The sequence below is a fragment of the Sus scrofa genome, chromosome 7 (assembly GCF_054392235.1).
Source record: "Sus scrofa isolate SSC_HxYL_T2T_F1_AM1 chromosome 7, Sscrofa_HxYL_maternal_Yorkshire_Landrace_v2.0, whole genome shotgun sequence".
NCBI classification, from domain to species: Eukaryota; Metazoa; Chordata; class Mammalia; order Artiodactyla; family Suidae; genus Sus; species Sus scrofa.
Window position 1 is genome coordinate 97,285,868 of NC_139389.1, and position 6,000 is coordinate 97,291,867.

Genomic DNA, 6,000 nt, shown 5'->3' on the forward strand with positions numbered 1-6,000 from the left:
TCTTTCTTTTTTTTTTTTTTTGTCTTTTTGCCTTTTCTAGGGCTGCTTCCGCAGCATATGGAGGTTCCCAGGCTAGGGGTCCACCGGAGCTGTAGCCACCGGCCTACGCCAGAGCCACAGCAACTCGGGATCCGAGCCGCGTCTGCAACCTACACCACAGCTCACGGCAATGCCGGATGGTTAACCCACTGAGCAAGGGCAGGGACCGAACCCGCAACCTCATGGTTCCTAGTCGGATTCGTTAACCACTGCGCCACGACGGGAACTCCTCTATCCTTATTTTCTATATCCATTCCCCAACTTTTCTAATAGCAGGCAGTCTAATGTGTTTGGTGTATGTCCTTTTATTTGTATTTTGTGTGTGTGTGTATATATGTTTGTATTTTATTTTTTATTTTTTGTCTTCTCTTTTTAGGGACACAACTGTAGCATATGGAAGTTTCCAGGCTAAGGGCTGAATTGGAGCTATAGCTGCTGACCTATGCCACAGCCATAGCAATGGCAGATCTGAGCCTTGTCTGTGATCTACACCACAGCTCACGGCAATGCTGGATCCTTAACCTCCTGGGTAAGGTCAGGGATACAACCCGAATCTTCACAGATACTAGTTGTGTTTGTTACCACTGAGCCACAATGGAAATTCCTTTTTTTTTTTTTTTTTTTTTTTTTGTCTTTTTAGGGCCACAGTCGTGGCACATGGAGGTTCCCAGGCTAGGGATCTAATTTGAGCTGTAGCTGCTGGCTTACGCCACAGCCGCAGCAATGCCATATCCAATCTGCGTTTGCTAACTAAACCACAGTGCACAGCAACGCTGGATCCTTAACCCACTGATGGAGGCTAGGGATCGAACCTGCATTCTCATGGATGCTAGTCAGATTCATTTCTGCTGAGCCACGGTGGTAACTCCTGTGTTTGTATTTTAAACTTACATAAATGATGTGGTAGATGTCCTCTTTCATTTTTTTTCACTCACTCCTATTTAAAAAAATTTTATTATGCAAAGATTTCAAGCATTTTCAAGAGTAGAATGGTAATATAAACTCCAAGGTACCCATTACTCAAAGTCAAAAATGTAAACTTGAGGCCAATTTTATTTCATCCACAACCCCACCCATTCCCAATACTTCACAGATTATTCTAAAGTTCCAGCATCATACTGTTTCACCAACAAAGATTTTATATGAACCCCTAAAATATAATAGTTATAATATAGGAGTTCCCGTCATGGCTCAGCAGAAACGAATCTAATTAGTACCCATGAGGATGTAGGTTCGATCCATGACCTCACTCAGTGGGTTAAGGATCCAGAGTTACTCTGAGCTGTCGTGTAAGCAGATGAGCGGCTCAAATTCCATGTGGCTGTGGTGTAGGCCTGTGGCTGCAGCTCTGATTTGACTCCTAGCTTGGGAACCCCCATATGTCACGGGTGTGGCCCCAAAAAATCAAAACATAATAGTTATAATAAATAATCATTACATTTAAAAATTAGAAATAATTAGGGCATCAACTATTCAATGTTCAAATTTTCTGTATTGTCTCATAGTTTTTTCAGTTCTTTGAATCAAGATTCAAAAAAGATTTATACATTGTGATTGGTTGTCTCTTTTAATTCATTGGTTTGCCCTTCACTCCTAAGAAGGTATTTACTGACGATTAGATCAATAAATAAACTCATGGAGTTTTCCATACTCTGGATTCAGCTAACTGTATCCCTGTGGTGGTGTTTAATATGTTTCTCTGCCCTGTATATTTCCTATAAACTGGTAGTAAGATCTAGAAACTTGCCCAGATTCAGGTTAATTTCTTTGCAAGAAACACTTCATAGGTGAAGTTCTGGCCTTCTATTAAGAGGCTCCTAGTATCTGGTAGTCTCTGTGATATTAGCAGTGACGAAAATCAGTGAGTTCATCAGGGCTTTTCAAATCTCAATAATCTAGTTCTGTCGTTCCTTCTTCATTTCTTAGCTGGAATATTTCTATACAGAGAAACTTAACTACCTTGAGATAGAGTTTGTATGGGAAAAGCAAGGTAAATGCTTGATTTTTTCCTTTTATTTATCGGGGTTATTTTTTCCTTTTATTTTCAAAATAGTGAGCTAATTTCTCTAAAGATAAATCAATAAGGTTTTAAAAATAAGATTTTAAACTCATGGGTTTAATTGATTATTTCTATTATTTGCAGTTATTCATTTTGGTGCTCAAATGGTCCCATTTTTGGTAAATGGGAGCCTCTGTATATGGAGTTCCTGGGCCAGGGGTCAGATCCAAGCTGCAGCTTCGACCTATGCCATAGCATCAACATGGGATCCTTAACACACTGTACCAGGCCTGGGGATGAAATCTGTGTCCCAGCACTGCAGAGACTCTACCAATCCCATTGTACCACATCAAAAACTCTTCTTTTAGTCGTTTTTGATACCATTGCTTTTTTTTTTTTTTTTTTTTTTGGCTTTTGAGGGCTGCATCTGTGGTATATGGAGGTTCCTAGCTAAGGGTTGAATTGGAGCTGCAGCTGCCTGCCGGCCTACACCACCGTCACAGCAATTCAGGATCCAAGCCATGTCTGACCTACACCACAGCTCATGGCAACACTGTATGCTTAACCCTAACCCAAACAAGGCCAAGGATTGAGCTTGCATCCTCGTGGATACTAGTTGGGTTCGTTACCGCTGAGCCACAGTGGGAACTCCTGCATTGGTCTTCGATAGTGTCCCTGCTACTGGTAGAATTAGATGGTCCTGGCTTATATTAGACTTCTATCGCTTCAGACCCAGAGTTAGCTATTTCTTCAAGCAGCCCTTGTTCTGATCAATGGGAGTCTGTATTTGGATGTGACATCCTGAGTACTGGAGCACTGTGTTTTCACACTTTATCCATGTTGCAGTGGGCAATTTTTTCCAGTCTGCCTTCTCTAAGTGCTGTGCTGCACTCCACAGTGTGTATTTTCTACGTGGTGCAAACCCATTTCTCCAGTGATGGAGCCCAAGCTGGCTACCTTCTCCTGCTTCCACAAACAGCACAACGAGGAGCTTCCTTGAACATGTCCTCTTACCGATCTGTGTGAGAATCTTTTTTAAGGTCAGTGTTATTAACCCTATTTTATTGGGAAGGCCACCAGGCAGCTAGGAATGGGGAAGAAGATGGGGAAGGAGGGAAAAAGGAGGGTGCAGAAAGGAGAGATGGGATACAGGACAGAGGCAGAGTGGGGGCGCTAGAGACTAGGTTTCCCCTGTGTGTCTCCAGCAGAGGCTGCTCATTCTGCTGGGGTTCTATTGTTGTAGGTCCTGGAGGAAGGTTGGCAGGGGGTGGGTCAGCATCCTCCTAGCACCTCAGGGCTTCCCCACCTTTCTTCATGAACCAAGAACTCCCAGGATACTACAGCACATGCCGTGGGAACAGCTCAAGCTCTGCGGCTGCACTTGTTGTCTACACTGTGGTTTCTTCTGCACATACACTGAGGGCTTTGGAAGGTGACTCTGAGTCTTCTCCATGTCACCACTAGTCACCATCCTGGTCAAATTTGTCTTTCATGTGGATGACCTATTCTGTATGAGAGCCTCTCAACAGCTTGGTTTCCTTTATAGCAACACTCTTCACTCTTTTCCACCTCAGAGATCTGTTCCCAAGGCCACACCATGAAAGAGTCCAGCAAGAGCCAAGCCTTGTTGGCTAGAGAGAAGGCTGTTTTGGCTACAGCCCAGGGTGTAGTGCCCAAAGTGCAAGATACGTTCCCAGAGTTAATCAGGGCCCCTCACTCAGAGCTTTGTAGGTCATATTAGAGATTTTGGCCTCTATTCTAAGAGAAATTAAAGGTACTGAAAGGTTTTTGTTTGTTTTTTCTTTTTAGGGCCACACTTGTGGCATATGGAGGTTCCCAGGCTAGGGGTCTAATCAGAGCTATAGCCGCCGGCCAATGCCACAGGCATAGCGATGCCAGATCCGAGCTGCATCTGCCACCTACACCACAGCTCATGGCAACGCCAGATCCTTAACCCACTGAGCGAGGCCAGGGATTGAACCTACAACCTCATGGTTCCTAGTCAGATTCGTTTCCGCTGCACCATGACGGAAACTCTGGTACCGAAAGGTTTATTTATTTATTTATTTATTTTTTGTCTTTTTGCCATTTCTTGGGCTGCTCCCGCGGCATATGGAGGTTCCCAGGCTAGGGGTCTAATCATAGCTGTAGCTGTCAACCTATGCCAGAGCCACAGCAACGCAGGATCCAAGACGCGTCTGCGACCTACATCACAGCTCACGGCAACGCCAGATCATTAACCCACTGAGCAAGGGCAGGGATCGAACCTGCAACCTCATGGTTCCTAGTCGGATTCGTTAACCACTGCGCCACGAGGGGAACTCTCTGAAAGGTTTTTAAATGCGGCAGAGAGTGTGGCATGTGTTGGTGAAGGTGGTGTGATCAGATTTGCATATTGAAAAGATCTCCATGGGTACCGTGGAGAGAATGGACCAGAAAAGAATAGACACAGGATAACTGATGAGGAGGCTTTTGCTAGGATTGGGTGAGAAGTCAGGTGGCTTGGAGCAGGGAAGAGACAGATTGGAAGCTTTGGGGGATCTTTAGGCATGAGATCTTCAGCACCTGCTGCTGGTTTGGAAATGGAAGGAAAAAGAGAGGAGGCAGTCAAGGGTGAGTCCCAGGTTTGTAGCTTGCCTGACTGGGCAGCAGGTAGGGCCATTCCCTGGGCAGGGGACCATGCGAAGAGGGCCAGGCTGGAAGGTGGGTGGCGATGGAGTGGAATGTTCATGGGTGAATGGGGATCGCAAACATTGTCTTGGATATTTTGAGTAGGAGAAGGTTTGGAACCAGCCAGTGAAGATTTGAGTGTGAGGGGGGTGGGTGGCTGCACTGGTCTGGAGCTCAGAAGAGGCACCTGGACTGAAGAAGTTGGGCATCATTAGTGTGTAGGTGGAAATTAGGCTGCTGTGTGGCTGAGATGGTCCAACAAAAGATTCAGATGAGCAGAGAAGAGGGTCTGGGCCCAGCCTTGAGGATACCGGTGTTTAGTGGTTATGTGGAGGAGAATGAATGTGCAAAGGAGACAGAGGGAGCCACCTGAGGCAGGGGAGAAGCAGAGAACGCAGTGTCCCTCACAGAGGCCACAGGAAGAATGGATTTCAAGAAGGCCATCTCCTTCTGCTGTGTGAGAGAGGACAGGAAAGAAGAAGAATGAAAAATATCTGCTAAATTTAGCCATGAGGAGTCATGAGTAAGTTCAGAGAGCGTGGCTTCAATGAGAAGGTGTGTCTGAGCTTGCTGAGGTTGAGGGGAGAGTGGGAAGTTGGAGGGGTATGGGGGGGCGTTTCTGGGAAGGTGCTGTTTGGGGTGACTCCACTGTGGGGCATGTCTTTCTCCCTGTTTAGCCCCACTCCCATCCTTCCTGTCAGGAATCTGGATGTGATGACCAGACAACAGCAGTCCTAGGACCACAGGAGGACGAGGAAGCCTAGAGGCCTCCGTCCTAGCACTTTAAGCTGCTGAACCAGCTCCGGCTCTCTCACCCACCTCCAGGTATTTCAGCGCATGAGAAAAAATAAAACTGTGTTATTTGAAGCTGAAGAGAATTTGTCACTGCTATTGCATGTCACCTGCATGACCTCATTTAATCCCCACCATAGCCTTTTGAGGTAGTGCTTTTGATGTTCCTGTTTTACAGACAAGGAGACCAAAGCACAGAGAGGTTAAGAAATGAGGGTGGTACAACTAAGTGGCGGAGCTGAGATATAAAGATAGAATTTCTGACTCAAGACCAGGTCCTTACTGCTGCGATATGTTTTCCCAGTAGCTGTTATTATCAGTTTTGTTATCATTGCTGTTTATCTCAAAGGTCATTGGGAGATACACCGAGGACAGCCCCATCCTTCTGTGTGTGTCTCCTTTGCTTCCACACCACTGTCACCCTCACAGCACTTCTGACACCAGATGTGTAGGTTTCCCCCCACCACATAGCACCCCAACACCAGCTGGGTGTTCTACCA

General features: G+C 45.8%; 1 protein-coding gene across 1 annotated transcript in view; it reads left to right on the forward strand.

Moving 5' to 3' along the window:
* LOC146401790 (uncharacterized) overlaps positions 1 to 5,535 on the forward strand; it is a 58,954-nt gene extending 53,419 nt beyond the window's left edge. Inside the window, exon 2 of the mRNA XM_084969373.1 lies at positions 5,410 to 5,535. The gene's annotated coding sequence lies outside the window, so the exon portion shown is untranslated. The remainder of the gene's footprint in view (positions 1 to 5,409) is intronic.
* Positions 5,536 to 6,000: the final 465 nt, after the last annotated feature.